The 17,600-nt window shown below is 38.6% G+C and overlaps 1 protein-coding gene across 3 annotated transcripts in view; it reads right to left on the bottom strand.

The window, feature by feature from the left end:
- Nucleotides 1-17,600, bottom strand: part of EBF1 (EBF transcription factor 1) — a 390,388-nt gene that overhangs the window by 33,477 nt on the left and 339,311 nt on the right. The gene's annotated exons all lie outside the window — the stretch shown is intronic.

Below are 17,600 nucleotides of genomic sequence, written 5' to 3'. Positions count from 1 at the left end.
ATCACGAGATGATCAGATGCACAATCCCCTTGCTGAACATTTTCACTGTCTACTTCTGCTATTTACCATCGTAGGCAGGGACTCACTCAAAAGAACATTGGTAGGAACCTTAGTAACAACTCCTGAACTCAGCTCTTCTGGCCAAATTCTATATTGCTTACATAATCAAAAATAGAAAGTAAAATGGTATTTGATATGAAGTTTTAGGATCCACTAGCTAAAAGCTCAGGGCAAAATAAATACTCAAGGGCTTGTCTGAAGGTATCCACACATTATAAACAGCAGAATTACAAGTACTTGCTTAACTGAAAAATCTGTAGTAGATCTCAGCACACCCCACAAGTCGATGCCTCTGTGGTGATTAAGCCTGCAAGAACGTGGTGAGGGGCAGGGAGATGAGATCTTCTCAGCATAGAAAACCTAGTCTATACTTGATAGAGTCTGCAAGGTGATAGGTGTTGAAAATGTCCTTGATACAACACCCTCACATCTAAAATGACAGACTCATTCACTAACATCAGTATTATTTCAGGAAAAAGACTAGCCTCTGTGGAGCACTAGCATAGAGCATATGGGTCTCCAAGAAAAATTCTTAAAAAGACTAAAAGAAGAACAAACCTATAATAATATTTGGAGACAATGGGCCTTATTGTACTCATATTGTCTACACTCTCTTCAAAGCCTCCTTAAATTAAGTGTGGTACGAAGTAGACTCTGGTCTATAATTTTCAAAATTCCTTCTCAAGGTATGAAATATCTTCAGCCTTCCTCACCTGACCAGGAAAAGATGGCAGCTCAGTCCTCTACCCACATCCCCCGTATCCTCTAAGTAATGGGTGGGTGGGAGGGTGGGTGTTTTTCTTCTTTTCTTTTTTAGTGTAACTAACGTTTTCAACCACATATTTTCTCCCACACCGAGTAAAAAGACAGTCTTTGTAGTTCTGACATTTAGCTATACATTAGAAAACAAGTTGCCACATGCTTTACTTAAAATGCATTTCCATTAACCTAAATTTCAAAAGTAAGATTCATACTACTACTAACTTTAAAAAACTGTATTAAATTCAAATAGGTCCCAAGGCTAATGGAAGCAATTTGTATACCAACCCAAACTGACTGGCCCACTTTTCAAAATACAGGTATGATAATCTTGTGGTTTTAAAAGGACATTTAAATTGAAAGACTGTGAATTTAGTACATAATTATACCAATAGAACCCTTTAACTTGTCAACTTGTAAATCTAAAAGGCTATCAATCATTTCTAAAGAGGAAATAAACCTTAAAATTCCTTGATTGACAGTGCTTACTTTTTATGTAGGGGGGAAAAAAAAGGCAAAAAAAAAAAAAAGGCAAAAAAAAAAAAAAAAAAAAGCTGCGTAAAGTGGCCAGAAATCCATTTACAAAGGTACATTGTTTTACATAGGTGAGTAAAAAGCCAATAATTACACCTCCAAAAGACACATAAATCAGAGTAAGTACTTTTTCCTCACTTGTATATTTTAAGTTGGAGTGAACTTCAGGTAACTTTTTATTGAAAAGATTTTCCCAAATGCAATGCTTATTGAAGTTGTTAATAGAGTAGCATTTTCATTTAAGACAATGTAATCATTTTTACAAATATGAGATTTAGCCATCTTCTCCCCCTTTCCCCAGCTTCCAAACAGTAAACTTTCAACCTGTCTCTTGTGGAAATTAACTAAAATTATACCCAGGTGTACCAAATCTTTCTATCTATACTAGTATATGAGTTAAGGCACAATATTTATTATTCCTCCCATTTTATGAATTACTTTCTAAACCCTTGAGAAGAATTCTTTTTTCAAATTAGACATGTAGAGGAAAAAGCCATAGAACTCTTCATGCAGGGAAGCTGTTACTCGTAAAACCCATGGTATTTAATCAAGAAATGCATGAGAGGGACAGGAATGAGCACCTAGGTTTAAGATATATGTCACATCCATCCTCCACCCATATTACTAATTGCCATCCAAGATGTTTAACCATAAAAATAGCTTTAAACAATTAAGTGTATCATTTTAATATCTGAATTCTAATTCTTGTTTTTGTTTTTCAGGCTAAGCCACCAATAAAACTTGAATTGTTGACCTGTTCCTGCAGTTGTTTGCATAATGAATTGATTCCTACCGTGTCAAGAAACGGATGATTGTTAAATGAATGAATGTCTGACATTATGAGGGGAGGATGTGTTTCTCTGTCCATACAGCCAACTCACAGCAGAATGACCAACACTTAGTATCTGCAGTTAATAGAGCCAATTCAAATATCATATGGAACTAACAGCTAAAGAGCTGAGGAGAAGTCATTCTGCTGCCACAAAACGTAATTAAGATATATTAAACTCATTATTCAAGGGAAATAAGCATCTACTCTATGGAAGTATACTATGTGAAGGGATGTATTTCAGATAGTTAGATAAAGGCTTTTAATTTATTTCCCATGCCTTTATGACTTGCTCTACACTCACATGTTTCAATATATTAACCTGCCCTTAATTTAGGTATAGACCATTACAAGGTGTGGTCCAGTGCTATAGACAAAGACAGCATTAAAAATATGCAAGACAAAGCTCATTGTCTTAAATTCAAATGTGCCTGATGAGTTCTCTCATTGCATTGACTAGAGAAAAATAAAAAAAGGATTACTGAATGAGAAGGGTCATCTGATAAAGATTGTTACTTAAAACAAAACAAAGCCAAACCCCCTAAAAACAGATTAAGTGGCTAGGGAGGAGGATGGTAAAATCATGGCATACCCATGGGATGGAATATGATGCAGTCCTCAAAAGCAATGCTACGGGGAAAAAAAATTATTTACTGACAAATAATATACGGCTAGGTTAACAAGCAGATTACAGGAGCATATATACAATATGGTTACTTTTTAAAAAAATGAACATACATAGAATAAAGAAAATATGTCTATATATAAACTGCTTAACAGTAGTTATTTCCAAAAAGTGGGTCTTAAAGTGCTTTTCTTCCTTCTCTTTGTGCTGTACATTCTCTGAATTTTCCACACTGAATATATATTACTTTTATAATCAGAGAAAAAGGTTAAGAGCAAGAGATTGTTGCCGAGATGGAATGTGACCTCCTTGTATAAAGTAATGACATAAGAAACTATGCCTTAAAAGGGGTCTGTATACCCTTTAATAACCTTGCATAGGTTATTACAGACTATAAGAAAAATAAGTAGTATACTTTTGGCCAGTTGTATAAATATGTGACTATTCATAAACTCTCTGAAAATCAACAGAGAGGGTAACGAGGAGGAATCATAAAGAATGGTATATTTATTTCATCAGTGGGGGTAGTCGTACCTTAGGGACATACGTCTACTCTGCAAGAATGTAATATAAAGTTAATCCTTCAACAAAGTGACCTCATTGTATTCAAGCACAGGGCTCAGGGGGCACCAGTAGAAATGGGACTAATCAATTTTCCCCCTAAAACTTAGGACAATTCTGAGAATCTAGTAGAGAAAGAAAGAAAAACTTAATTGGGCATAATTAACCACAAATAAAGAAGCATGAGCATCTTAGGTTGAAAAAAGAAAAACAGATGAAGCTATAAATGGCAACAGGAAGGCAAGGATGAGAGAGCATTTTGTGACTCCGCTTCCAAATACCTAGTCCATGTTCTCTGAAAAGGGCTTCGGAGGGTGTCATCTGAAACCAGGCAGGGACAGTAGCAGAATAAGGGAGGCTCAGAGGTCTAGAAAAACCTGTAATCCCAAATTGAAAAAGCCCCAATTTTTAAATCATCACAGTAGGATGGGAACAATGTAGGCATCTGAAAAATTCCACATTATAGGAAATTCTCCATTGACTCAATCATCATTTTTAGTGCCCACCATGCATCCAGATGGCATTTGTAGGAATTAACTGTTTTGTGTCACAAAACCAAAAGCCCTTAAAAAACAAACTTTCTGAAAGAAATATGTCATCCAGCCCCAAAAGACTGATGAACTGGTCGGCATTTCAGGGGCATCAAAGTCATTACTTTTCAAAGAGTAAAAGTTAATTAAATAGTTAAAAAAAAAAAATCAAACCCCTACATCTGGCCTTGTGTTGGAACTGTTTATAAATGGCTGTGGGGGCTGGCTTTCCCGGTCTCACAATCTCAAACTCCCCCAGAGGAAATCAGTAACTTTCTATGCAGAACCAATCTAAGCAGAGCCCTTCTTTGGGCTTCAACTGAGGTCCTGGTCAAGACAGAACAGCTCTGATAATACGAAACTATTATTTACAGTGTACAAGTGTTCATGCAGCATGAAATGCTATATGCAAAGAACATTTAAAATAATGCAATTAGATTTTATGCACCAATACTAATGACAAGATTACAAAATCCAGGGGCACCTGGGTGACTCAGGTGAACATCCATCTCTTGATTTTGGCTCAGGTCATGATCCCAGGGTCCTGGGACTGAGCCCTGTGTTGGGCTCTGCACTCAGCAGGGAGTCTGCTTGGGGTTCCCTCTCTCTCTCTCTCTCTCTCTCTCTCTCTCTCTCTCTCTCTTTCTCTCTCTCTCTCTCTCTCCCTTTCTCCCTCTGCCCCCTCTCCCACTGATGTGCACACGTGCACATGCTCTCTCTCAAAAAAAAAAAAAAATTACAAAATCCATTCAAAACATCTGTAATGAGTAAATTGTAACTAAATGCCATTTGTGGCCTTTTCATGCCTTTAGTCTTTTTTTAAATCCACTTCACACACATCAAGTAAGGAAATTCTCTCTAAGGGGATTTATTTGCAAATTAAAATTTTATAGTCAGGAAGGATGCATTCTCAGTTATGAAAACTGACTTTTCTCTTTTCAGAGTTTCTTTTTAGAGAAATCACTCCTCTGTCCTTCTGAACTTCTCGAATACTTAATTCCTGGAAACAATGGAAATGAGGGGCTGGAGAGCTGTGTTCCCAAACAGCACAGGAAAAGCTCTTTCGGTGCCATTCCAATGTTAGCGCAGAGTTCCCCTGCTTTTATAGCTCAGAGACTCGCTGCAGCGCTTTAACATATTTCTGGGGTTTTAATTTCCTTTTTTTAATGGTTGTGTGACATGATGTCATTTTGACTGGAAATAAAAAGAAATGCAGATATTAGGAAGGTAATATTTATACTCTATTGCCATTTAATGTCCAAACAAATATCTAGACTCTATGCCAAGTAATAAATAAAACCTCATAGCACAGGCAATGATAAAACCAGCACCTGGGTCTCCGAGCTTCCCTGGTGACTACTCTATATTTGAACTAAAGGAGTAACAGCAGAGCATTTCCCTTCAAGGCAGATCCATTCTGGGCATGAGAGTTATTACATATGTGTTAGGCGAGCCTTTTTGTTCCATAATGGCCCCATTTTTCCCTCAGTCACTAAATTAACAACTAGAGGTAAACAATAAAACAGCAAGTTATCTTCACAAACCTATCTTGAAGACTGACTTTAAAATATATAAACCGAAAAATCAACCAGAAACCTAAACAAGAGCCAGAAATATGGTTAATGAAGAAATCTGTTGCACTTCCAGTCACTTAGATATTTCATTATCTTCCTAGATGTTTAGCGCATGAACAGTATTCCGGTCTTCTCTTCTGTGGAAGTGAGGGACACACTCTTTAAGAAACCTAAAACCAAATCCCCTGCAAGCAGAGCCCTGCTTTCAATGTGAAATACTTTTACAACCCAGTTCCCTGCCTCAGGCGCCAGTCAGGTTCGGGAGAGGTTTGGGAAGAGGCTCACCGCGCTGCAGAAGCTGTAACTGAACCAGGAGGGTGTCAGGATGAAGCCAACATGGGCAGAATATACCAACATAGGAGCCAAAGGAAAATTTCCAAACTGGGTTTGAACACGCCCTGACTTCTTATTTGTAGTTTTCAAACTTCTCGATGTGTGGCAAAAAGTCTGAGACTCAAAAACCAAGCAAAGGAATTACTACTTCTCTCTCTCTACCAAAGGTACAATCAGAGGTACTAGTTGGCTTGTGTGGCTAAGTCCTTTCCACAAAGAGTGGGGCCAGGGGTACGTACAAGGTACAAACTGAAGAGAGAAAGTGAGGGGGCGGGGGGCGGGGGAAGCGGATCAAAGCCCAGGATGATGACGTGCTGGGGCTCCTGGAGAAAGAGCTGGAAGACCCTGAGGGCTGTCAGCTGGAATGCAAAGAGCTTATGTACCTTTAGAAATTAAGAACTCTTCCACAAGCAAGAGCAATCAAGAGCCGGAAGAAAGAGTTGAGCGACATACTTTTGTTTTTTTAAAATGGAAACAGCTTTAGTGTTTCTCGAAAAGTAATACATTCTTATTGTATAAAAAATACAAAAGAAACACAAAAAAGAGGAAAAAACAATACCCCATGATACTCCTATTCATATGTAACCACTACTTATATTAGTACCCACGCTTTCAGACATGTTCGCAATACTGTTTTATATAAATACAGATTATATACATATTTATATCCACCTCAATCTTTCCAGGGTCATGGCATATTCCATTATATAGATGGCCATAATTTATGTAACAAATCCTCTGTTAATGGGGGTGTATGCTTCCCCCCCACCAACCCCTGCAAATTTTCACTGATGTAAGAAGTACTATATTGAAAAATAGGAGAGATTCTTAGATAAAAGAATATGCACATTTTCAAGTCTTTTGATACATGTATTTCCTAACTATCCTTTACAAAATGTATACCAATTTACACTTAGACAGGTTACAACTAATTTTTAAGTTTTTACATCCTGAACCTCAGTTATTCTCTAAGTTATAAGGACCTCTGAAGACTTTTAATAGATGTTAATAATCATAATGATTACTTGTTGAGGTGTCATTTTAAACATACCCTGAGGTCACATAATACTGTTTTCCCAGTAATATCAAGTGCTTTATAGACATTATCTCAGTGATTCCTTCAATATGCTGTGCCATAAATGTCAAAAATCATCACTCCCAATTGGGATTTGAGAAACTGAGGCACAGACAGTGCTAACTGTATAAATCAGAACAAAAGCCTCGGTGCTTTACTTACTCTTCCAGGATGACTACTTTATTTTAACATTAATGAATCCCAATTTGCAACATATTGACAAGTTCTGCTAGCAAATCCATTAAATGGCTTCTTTGTCACTCAGTATCTGTGAAATGGAAACCTGCCCCGAGGAAGAACCCTTATGCACAGACCCCTGACTTTGTACAGGTGAGCAAGTCACTTAGCCTGACTTGGCCACTTATGACTCAGCCATCGACAAACACGAACCCTCTCGGGGGAGGCCACCCTCGTATTTGAAACTTTTCCCACAAATGACCAAAAAGCTGAGTTTTCTGTCATGTTTGAGTTGGGCTCTCAAAGGTTGATTTGTCCTTTGGGAAAAAGAGAACACAGAATGCTGTTAAGATACATAAAACCCACTAATTTCATGTCACAACCAGTTGGTATTTTCTAGATGATTCTTGGCGAGAAGTCACTGGCAGAAGTGGAACAACTCTCCATAAACAGACCCCCTTATCGCCCTGGAGGGTTAAGCTCTGTCTAAAATGGGAAGTAGGTGAATGTACAATAATTAGGGAAAACTGTACTGCTCTCTAATTGTAATAAAGTTGATGAGAAAAGTTGCCCCTGTTATTGCATATGATGTGCTCTGAACAGCTTGGCCTTTCAGGAGTCTTAATTTAGATTTCCAAATTTGATACAAGTTTAAAACTAGAATTAAATCCCTCAAGCAAACAGAAGCTTAAAGATCTTCATGATTTTTTTTTTTTGCCTTTCAATCCTTTTCACTTTATGATTTAAAAAAAAAAAAAAAAGATCATTCATGATTAGGTTTCCAAAGCCAGATTTGCTCATTTGAACTAGAAGAGAAGGATGATTTTCACCATGTAATTGATGATGGTGTTTAAGTACTGAAAGCCAACACAGTCTGTCTTTCTTAGCATTTAAGGATAAATCTATAATTTTCTTCCCGACTGGCATATCTTCTGATATAACAGGAGTAATATTCCTTCTATAATTGTTCTTCAGATTTCTTTCCAAAGAGTTTTGACAATAACTGTTATCAAGGGGGTAAAATCACACAGCCTGTCTGATAAACATGTTTTCTTGCGTTCCCACCCCAGCGAGTGCTTGACACCGTAGTTTTATCATCCAGTGTGTGTTCAGAATGAGCTTAGAACAGCAATTGCCGGGAATAGGCAGGCGATAAACCGCATTGATTTAACACATCTTGTTTTCAATCATGCTTGGATTTTCTGAGCACGCATTTTTCCTGTACTCTGGCTTGTAGCTTTTATCTGACGAGCTGATCCCTTTTCACTGGAAAATGAAAAGGTCGCACAATAAGACACGGTTTACTGGAACTTGAACACGCACCAGGGAAAGTATTTTAGATAAATACTGTCAGACATAGTGGAGCTGAATTTCAACAACACAATTGCTAAACAACAATACTTATTACTCTCCTAGAACAAGCTACCAGTAACTTATGGCTCTCAGCAGGGAACAGCACCAAGTCTCCACTCCAAAGCTAAAAAACCCTTCTCTGAGCCCCGCACTAACCAAGCACAGAGTTCTGGGCTAAGGTCCTACTTGTGATTGTTAATATCATGGTTTTATGAGACAACTCAAAAAATTACTCCTACTGTTCACAGAGCTGCTTCCTCTAAAACGGTGGACAGGTTTCAGAAGAGCTGGATAATGATGTTATAGCAGGATTCTCTAGACAGATTGAGAGGGGAAAAAGTCCCAAGAACAGTGACTCCAAATAATCCATTAATCCACTAATAAGACAGGAATAGGGATTAGAGGATTAACTGATTATTCGGTAGTATTTTAATAAGTTAAAGAGCACTTATAACAAGTATGTTACCAAGAGAGCTACAATGGCTTTGCAGATAAGCCTAGACGTTATCATCAGCCTACAGTCCAACTAAATGGCATCTTGATATAAAATAAATGAAGTCAGCCATTTTCAGTATTGACCTGACTTACATGATTATTATTGCTGTGTATCATTAGCTTCAGACTCAAGTCTCCTCTACCTTAACAGAGTCAGAACCCTTTTCTCTGTAGCCTTAACACACATATGTCGTGATTATATCTTTATTCATTATCTACTCCAGAGCTTCTCAGACTTTCTCCACTCATAGCACCTTGGTCAGCTCAGCAATCTTTCCACAGCACCTCCAAGTGGAAAGAAATGCTCAGCAGCTCTGTTTATTAACTACTTAGGTCCAAACCGCCTAATATTTATATCCTAACAACATAGCAGCCATTTGAAAAACAATACAAAGAAATTGGAAGAAAAAATAATATAGTAATATTTTTATTTCATTCTAAAACAATCACAGTTACTTTCTAATGGGATATGTGTGCTTCTGTTGAGCACTGCATAACTTCTTAAATTTTGGAATAAGACTGGATACCACCACCCTCTTTCCTCTTCTGCATTAATTTTTACATGAGACTTCCATCTGATCACAGTAATTGCTGATAACTAAGCTTTGCAAAGCTATGGCACTATGACAAGGAATGCATTGCAATCTAATGTTAAGATATGCACTACCTTGAACTAGTAATTTACGTGGTATCCAATAGACTTACAGTGTTACATGGTTCTCTCAAATTTAAAATACCCCACGGCACTCCTGTTGCATTCATTTATGTGTTTCTTTTCTTCCAACAATAATTATTATAGCAGCAACATTAGCTAAACGCCTCCTAAGGACTTACTATGTGCCAAGCACTTTACATGGATTAACCTATCTAATCTTTACCACAACCCTACAGTGAATAGCTACTGTTATTCCCATTGCACAGAGAGGAACCTGAGACTTAGAAGAGTTAAGTGTCTTGCCTAAATCCGCAGAACCGAGGAGTGAAAACCCAAGCAGTCTGACTCTGGAGCCCTGTTCTTAACCTCTTTGCTAGACCAGCCAAGTTAGGCCTCCAGAACAGGCCTCTAATAATTTTGGCCCCCAGGACTTTTCCTATGCGTTACTTGCTCTCCATAGCCCCTTCTATCTGCAATCTGTTCTAGTCCTTTCCTTATATGTCTTGCATATGTCTTAACACATATCCCATAGAGAAACCTCTGTCACCTACCCCAGACTTCATCTGACTTGCATTTCTCTAACAGCACATTCTTCTTCCCTTTTGGAGTAAACAAAGCTAGATTTGCATCCAGGCTACATCACTGACCAGTGATATACCTTTTGTTTTTTGGGTTTTTTTTTTTTTTGTTTTTTGGGTTTTTTTGTTTTTTTAGAGAGAGAGCACGCAAGTAGGGGAGAAGGGCAGAGGGAGAAAGAGAATCTTAAGTGCACTTCACACTCAGCATGGAGCCTGACACAGGGCTTGATCCCATGACCGTGGGATCATGATCTGAGCTAAAATCAAGAGATGGACACTCAACCAACTGAGCCACCCAGGTGCCCCAGTGACATGCCTTTTGGAAAAGTCACTTACATTCTTTAAGTTTTCCTTATCTATAAAGGGAAGATTTGATGTGGTGCTATTTGTATAGTGCTTAGCACATAATAAACACTTAACAGGCAGTTATTATTACCATTAATAGAATACCTGCCATGTGCTAGAAATAAGGGCAGATGTGGGGAATACAGAATTAGACTATTCACATATTTCCCACTCTCAAGAACTCCCAGATCTAGAGGGGCAGAAAGACACAGATTTCAAAACAACATGATAAATAAGATGCAGTATTCTAGGAGAACATCAAGTATGCTTCACTTGTCCCTGGGCTTCAGCCTTTCTTCTTTCACTTAAACTAATTTGAAATTATAGTTCAGAGAATTCATCACCTCTAATTCTCAAATATCACTCTAAAATAGAGCTCTGCCTGGAGAAAACACAAGTGTTTTAAAACAATATAAATCCTGTGACCAGATGGGAACAAAGGAAAAAGTAAGAAACACCTAATTAAGATGGGATTCTTTCCCAGACTTGGGATATTTTACATTGCTTAATCCAATAAAACTGGATTTTTTGCTGTATATAAAGTTGTATGATGAAGAAGATAAAAAGAAAGACAAGTACAACCCAAGCCCAGTTTCCTGTGTATCCCCAGCTAGAGACAATTGAGTTGGAAAAACTCTTCTAGGCACCATGATATACCCTTGTGGAGTACATAATCCAGGGGGGAACTAGGCCTGTAATCAGCACAGAGGAAGGAAAACAATAATTCTCTGTAGTGGAGTCAAGGACACATTTATCAAAGAAGTCATATTTAATTTGAAAGTATAAGGATAAATAGAATTTTTCTACTGAAAAGGGTGGGAAAAGCATTCCAGGCAAAAGGAACAGCATGAGCAAAAGGCAAGAGCTATAAAAGGACATGATGTATTCAAATAAGGTTGAATAATACAGTTTGTGGAGAGAAGAGCTTATACACTGGGAGGAAAGTACTGAAGAGTAACCGTGAGTAACATACTGGCCTTGAGTGTCATATAAGAACTTTATCTGGTAGGCAATAAGGAGCTCTTTCAGGTTTTCCACACCATAAGAGTGACACAATCAGATCTATATTTCAAAGGCATAACCACAGAAGTCCAATGAAAGATGGATTTTTAAAGTCGGTACTTTTGTAATAATCCAAATGGAAAATGAAGGACCATCTAAGGATGAAGTGATCATGGAGAAAAAGCAGATTTCAGAGGTATGTTAGAATAGAATTTATATGACTTCAGTAACATATTAGGTGTGAGGAATAAGAAAGGATGGAGAATGACTCTAGCATTTCTAATATATCTGACTGAGTGGATAGAGTAGCCATTCAGCAAGATAAAGAATGCAAGAAGAAAATTACATACAGAAGGAAAAAATGATGAGTTCCATTTCAAACATGCTTTTTAGGTGCCAGTGGCGCATCCATGTAAAAATCTTTAGTAGGCAGTTGGAAACAAAGGACTGAAACTCAGGAAAAAGATCAAGGATGGAGTTGATGTTATAGACAATGTCAAGATATAGGCCTCTAATACCTGAAACTACTAGTGTGAGAATAAAACCAGGGACAGACAGTGCTATAGTTAAGGAATACTGTTAAGGAATAGTTAGAAAAAGATTCAGAGACAAAGGACAAAGTCAGGTCAAAAAAGTAGAAGGAATACCAGGAGAGAAAATAATGGCACTGAAATCAAATGGGGAGCTTAAAATGACAGGGGTTGTCCGCACTAATCTGATCTAACTGGGTAATCAACCAGGAGAGGTCTGACAAGAAACTGTCAAACATAGACCATTCCAAGATCATGAGTGTAGGTGACAAACACAACTTTAGGAAACTCGTGAATGCCTTAATCCAGAGGGTCTAGTTTTCTTTTATCTCACTCAACAATCCCCAAAGATCTGAACATACCAAGAGAGTAAGGGTTTGGCAAACCTGTTTGCCCAACTGAAGCTTAGCTAATCACGAGAGGTATAAGAGACATAGAGGACACTCAATTCCAGATTGGAGTCAAGTCAGTCCCAACAATAGTGTAGAATTCCAGGTGTCCTGAGGCAAAAGTTATGATGCCAAGTTCACATTCAGATTTGATCATCCCTTTTAGTATGGTAGGAGGGGTGAAGATGAGGGGATTTCCATGGCTCTTTTTTTTTTTTTTTTTTCTGCTCCTGATCTTGACACCTGTCTTTTAAGAAGTGGATAGAACCAAGTTGGTCACTCACCGGTTACCTCAATGAGGTTCTTGTTCTACTGCTTCTAACTCACCCCAAATTTGGAGTTGTAAACCACAGAGCAATGGGTCTCCTTGACCAAAATGTTGACAAAATACATCTGTATATGTAGCCAGAATTTAATCTTCTTTAGATTCTGGTGGTCTTAATATTGGTCCCTGATGACTTACAATCAATAGATGTTTAGTTAAGCAATTCACTTGTTTTGGAGTGACAGTTATTGTGTGGGCAATGGGTATGTGGCCACTTCCGCAATAACCCCACGTCTCCTGATGGAGTGAACATTACAATCACACATTTGTTGCTATTAGCTCATGAGATGCTGGAAACCAATTTTAAAAAGCAAGTAATAAAGCACCACATAAAAAATAATGGCGTAATTACTTCTTGGTCAGGTTAAACCTACTGTGACGATAAAAACCAAAGGGAACAGCAAGCATCATAAGCGGGTTTGCTGTAAATTTGACACTGGTTCTGACCTTCAGAAAGGAAAAGCCTAGAACCACCCACCTAAGCCAGGTACACAGAAGACTATTTGTGTTGTATACCTTTACCGAGTTTCTGTAAAAGCCTATGTCAACTCTTAAGAGCTAAAGAGAATGTCTCAGTCACTAATTTACTGACCCAAAGCCTTCCAGATTCCTATTTGAACTTAGGCCCCAAGAAGAAGGGATCTAGAAAGAGCATCAGAGAGCAGTCACCATGCTGATAGCATTTGTCCTCTAAATACAAAGGAAAAAAAAAAAGGAAGTGGGGGTCTAACTGGAACATGGAACACACTGTCCAGGAGGTAAAGGAAACACTGGCTATTGCTGATGATCTGTGAGTGAACACCCTGGTGGGCCACTAACGTAAACAGAAAAAACAAACCAGCTTCCACTTCTAGGCTGTGATCTTTTCCACTTCTCATCCCAAGTGTTTGAAGACTTCCCTAATCCACATGAAATACCAAGGACAGGTGGGTATAGGGGTGGGAGATAGGCTTAGTCAAAGTTATGCCAGGAACTTTTAAGGATTGTATGGCACAGTCCATATTTAAGGATATCATGATTGTTTTCATTCATTGGCAAGTGCTGCTTTTGTTCATTTCCAGCTCTTGAGAAGACATTTAGTTAATATCTCCGTTTTGCCCTTTTAAGAGTTGCAAATGGTTCTCCTAAGATATGTGTATCATGAATAGACTTTATGACAGTATGCTGTTGGAGAATAGCATTATTCTGCTCATAGAGCAATAGTAAACTAATTTTTACTAGGAAAAGTCACTTTGATACTTTGATAGGTTAAATTCTCAAGGACAGAAACTTGCATGGAGATACACTATACACTGATGGTTAGTTAGAAGTGAGGACAGCTTTTTGGTGGGCAAATTGGCTGTGGGTGGAGAGGATGAAGGGCTAAGCCTAGAGACTGAACCATCATTGAATTCAGAGATATCCCCCAAAGTAGGCCTGGAGGCTACACAAATCATTCCTAACAAGTCTATTTTTCCAAGTGGGTGCAGGCCCACACCAGCCTTGTCAGCCTTCAGAAATGTCATCTTGTGTTTCAAGAAGACACCATTCCTGCTCCGACTGACTCCCCTGGACCTTCTTCCTTTAAACGGGAAGTAGAAACTGAAATTCTCCAAACTGAATCTCCCAATCCTCTCTAAATTAATGGGTGTAATGGAGCTTCTTAAAATAGATAGTAAATGGGAACAAGGAAAAAGAAGTGACCTTCCTTCCATATTTTCTATAATCTGTTTGCCCCTATTGGAGGCTGGTGAATTTAGAGAAAGTGAAAATGCATATTTAACTTTATCTGTGGCAATCACTTTGCCTGAGGCCACTGTGTCAGATATCATTGCTGGGTTTTTCAGAAGGTTGGGACATATGTGTAGGGGGAGAGACCAAGCTTGATAAACCACTGACCTATTCCCAGATGGAAAATTTTTATGATTACATTGGCACAATAGGCACTGTGACCCTTTAAGAATAAAATCAAACATACTGGATTGGATTTTTCAAAAGCTACCAAAACAACTTTTAGGGAAGAATACATTTCTTTAAGCCTCCTTTCTAACTCTGGAATTAACAACTTGATCTTGATATGGTCAGGAGAGGGACACATCCATTCAATCAATTTCAGAACTTTACTGCTGCAAAGAGCCCTTCTTTTCCAGCAAACACAACCAAGTTTGGAGACCCTAAGTGGTCAATGCAAGATCAAACAGCCAATTAACAGTTAAATCAGAATGAAAACTCAAGTGCTGCAACCCAATCTACCCTAAATCCCCTACATCAGTCTTCCATGTAAGCTTGATTTAAAATAAAAAGTATCATTTATTGAGAAATGGTACTTGCCACTCCACTTTTGTTAACTTATTTTTTTTTCTTCAACACCCTGAGAGGTAGGTATTCCTATTTTACAGATGAAAAAACTGAGGCTGTTAATCTGGGTTGAGGGAAAAGAAGTGTGATTAGATTGCACCTATGGCAAAGGACATCAAACCTGTCCTTCAGACAGAAACATTTTAATTACAAGATCCATCTCCTATAAATGCTGTCCATTTCAAACCCAAATGGCCCTGCCATTTTATAAAATGAACACTAACTATACGGAAGACCAACAAAGGCTCCCAGGATCCTGAAGGCATCATGGGGCATGTCTATAAGGTGTCCACATTTTTTTTTAAACCAATACCAGTCTCTCTTAAAGTCTGTTTTGCAAAAACACCTGGGATTAAAAACAACGTGCTCTGACTTGACCTAAATTCTCATAATGAAAATGTGATCCAAATTGTAGCCCATAGTGATTGATGCACAACTAGAATGTACCAGAGACTGGATTTAGCATTATATTATATATCATTAATTTGTAGTCATCCCTATGAAGTCTATATTGTCATCCTCACCATTTCTGCTGCTAAGGGAAGTCCCTGAGGACCAGGATTCACACTCGGGCAGTCTGTCTCCAGTACCCACCCACTTGTTCACCCTTTACACTGGATTGCCCCCGCAGAAGTATTTAGCTAATGCACTGGAAGAGATGATGTTCTCCTTCCCTTCAGGACAACAAGCAAGAAAACAAACAACAAAAGATGCCTCAAGCAAAACTATCCAGCTTCAACTAGAAAATATACATACATACAAAACATGCTATATAAAGACTAGACTCCAGTAAGACACAAGTTTAAAAAGGGACATTTTCCAAAATGGATCACGCTTAAGCCCAAAGCCATTTTCTGCGAGGTGTGTGGTGGTGATGTCATCCATAAGAAAGATGAGAAATGACACACACTTCTCCATTATCACCTTCCAGCTTGTTTAATCTCACCTGGCAAGTTTTCTTTAATCAAGTAACTTGAAAATCGTATGGAATCTTGAGGCAGCTCTGGGTAACATGGGTGGAATTCTGATATGCTTTCTTCATTAACTGCTCATACCCCAGAAATGAGAATAAAGCCTCTCTTCCTGGGGAGTCTTTTAACTGGGAAAAAAAACCCTTATCTTAATTGAATGCACACATCAGTTAACTATCTTCGGATTCACAAACCATTAATGTTCCATTTTCACAGAACATCCTCCTCTTTCTGGCTTGTTGAAAAGCTGGTGCTCCTGGGGCTGTGCTTAGAGGAATGTGAGATTCAGCAGCAATGTAGAGGGGACAGGAGAGAAGAAGGGAATGCATTAAGCCCTATCTTCACAAGCAAATGAGCATTCTGGGGCAGAGCAGAGAGAACAGCGAGCAATGCTGTCCTTGCAAAACTGACATCCTCCTTGCATCCCCTCCAATCGACTGCTCTGAGTCGATTGCAAGGGAATCACAAATAATGCCATTCTGCCCCCTGAATACCAGTTAAACAGGCTTCAGATGTGCCTACGGAGGGAAGACAAGACTTGCAAATAGGGTTTCGTGAATGTACAAGGATGGTACAATGATAAGGGGGGAGTGGGGTGGGTAGAAAAACTAATTGCACATTTCTCTTCTGAAATATTTGGCCTGCTGCAGAGTTCCACTTTTCTTTCCCTCTCCAAAGGAGAAAGATCTTAGTAGGGGTTGAGGTGTGTCCCCAAAAGACTCCCGTCAGATTGCTCCCCATGGCATGGCAAGTCCCTGTGGAAGAGACCCAAAACTGAAAGCTGTTCTATGCCGGGGGCAGCAAGCCTCTTGAGGAAGAAATATGCCAGCTGTACCTCTTACTGAGTATGTAAGTCAGAAGGGTGGGAGATTGTGACCCTGATGATGAAAGCATTTGTAATTAGACTTTGTGAGAGATATAAGCATGCTTAAGTTCTTATTGCATGTGGAATGATTTGGGCTCTATTGAACTTTTTAAAAAATTGTCATGAAAATATTAGAGGCCATCAGGAAGATCTACTTCCCAAAATATGCAATGCCATCTTTTTAGTCTGATTTTGCTTTTGAAATACATTCAGAATCTGACTGTGTTCCCTTAGCCAAGATTCTAAAATCAACTGTAACTGTAATTCCATGAACACAGAAAGGAGATCTCTGACTCACTATAGCCCTGACCTTGGGCTTTGGTATTGAAGGCACCAAATCAGGTCATTTGAATCCCAGGCCAACCACCCTACAATGAAAACCACACTCAGTAGGAAACTATGTGAAAGTGGGGTTCCAGTACACCTGCTAGTAATGCCATTAGTTGTGACATAAGTCAATAAGCTCCCATAGCCTTTAGGATTTGGAGAAAACAAAATACCGGTATTACATGAGGGAGATAAACACACACTGAATAACAGCAGTTATGAGTTTCCTTTACGTGGCAGGAATATTTTCTTGGCTGTGGGATTTAGAATGTCAACAAGGGAGGCTGGGCATGCCAATTCTCTGAGTTTCATTAGCCTGCCAGAATATTTAGAGGTCTGGGCAAGGTAAACCCACTTTCTCACATTTGTGC

This window comes from Lynx canadensis, chromosome A1 (assembly GCF_007474595.2).
Source record: "Lynx canadensis isolate LIC74 chromosome A1, mLynCan4.pri.v2, whole genome shotgun sequence".
Taxonomy (NCBI): Eukaryota; Metazoa; Chordata; class Mammalia; order Carnivora; family Felidae; genus Lynx; species Lynx canadensis.
This window is presented reverse-complemented; position numbering and strand designations above follow the sequence as displayed.